The sequence below is a fragment of the Pinus tabuliformis genome, chromosome 1_1 (assembly GCF_031772625.1).
Source record: "Pinus tabuliformis cultivar Carrire ecotype Pingquan chromosome 1_1, CPIR1, whole genome shotgun sequence".
Classification (NCBI taxonomy): Eukaryota; Viridiplantae; Streptophyta; class Pinopsida; order Pinales; family Pinaceae; genus Pinus; species Pinus tabuliformis.
In genome coordinates this window covers 649,802,851-649,804,184 of record NC_142297.1, presented here as the reverse complement: position 1 = coordinate 649,804,184, position 1,334 = coordinate 649,802,851, and the positions used below count along the sequence as shown (strand labels likewise).

The window sequence follows — 1,334 nt, the reverse complement described above, 5'->3', positions numbered from 1 at the left end:
TATCTAAGCTATGAAAGAATTAAGGATACCTACAAAAAGGACTGATCCGATCCATAATGATACACCCGAAAATACAACATTTTTGCTACTTGACCAACCATCGGGAGAGGCAAGTGCAACAGGTACACCAATCACTAGTAAAAATGAAATAGCAATTAATGCAAACACAGCCGATTGGAAAGCAATAGTCATGGTTGTGATCTTACAAGCTCCCAACAGATTGAATAGACTATACCATCCAATCCCCAATTTTCAATTCTGATCAAATGCACTATGGAAAGGATTTGACCATATATTGATCGAGCTTTCAAACTTTTTCAATTTGATATTTGAGTGTGAGAGGAGAGGGAAATTCGTTTCTTTTTTTTCCATTCCAGATGATGAAAAATCATCATATGTCACAGGTATAGTTGGTATCGACCCGAATTTATGCTTATAGTTAGGGATTATACGAAGGGGTAGAATAGAAGTTGTCCCGGGGAGAGATGGCCGAGTGGTTAATGGCTCCGGTCTTGAAAACCGGTATAGATAAAAAAACTATCGAGGGTTCGAATCCCTCTCTCTCCTTTTGTTTTTCAACAATTACATTTACCGGTCCAATAAAAAAAAAAAGAGAATAGCTCGGCTGTATATAGCCGAGCTACAGGGATCCAGTTGGAAAAAGAGTATTTGAAAAGACTCCTATCCCGCCGATATGGAATATAGATGTAATGAAATTGAATCCATTTTTCTTCCATCTGGTTTGATCTATTGTTTCAGTTAAGAGGAGTCATGGAAAGGACAAGTTCGAAATCATGATCAATCCCTTTCTCAAATCCTGCTACAGCTGCACGAGCCCTTCCCACATGCCACAAATGACCTACAAAGAAGAAAAATCCTAGAACGAAATGGGAGGTGGATAACCAACTTCGGGGAGAGACATAATTCACCGCATTGATTTCGGTAGCTACACCACCCACAGAATTTAAAGAACCTAAAGGAGCATGAGTCATATATTCTGCTGAACGTCGTTCCTGCCAAGGCTATATGTCTTTTCTCAACTTGCTCAGATCCAAACCATTAGGGCCCCTTAGGGGTTCCAACCAAGGAGCACGGAGATCCCAAAAATGCATCGTTTCCCCTCCAAAGATAATTTCTCCAGTCGCAGAACACATAAGGTATTTACCTAAACCAGTAGGTCCTTGGGCAGACCCCACACTAGCCAAGACGTTGGTCTCTAACTAAAAAAGTAAACGCTTGAGCTTGAGAGGCTTCTGGGCCGGTGAGCCCATAAAATTCACTGGGATAAATGGTATTGTTGAAACAAACAAAACAACAAGCAATAAAACCAAAGA

At 40.5% G+C, this 1,334-nt stretch overlaps 1 non-coding gene across 1 annotated transcript; it reads left to right on the top strand.

Moving 5' to 3' along the window:
- The first annotated feature begins 479 nt into the window (after positions 1 to 479).
- TRNAS-UGA (transfer RNA serine (anticodon UGA)) lies at positions 480 to 567 on the top strand. Its single transcript has one exon. It is a non-coding gene; the product is annotated as a tRNA-Ser (tRNA).
- Positions 568 to 1,334: the final 767 nt, after the last annotated feature.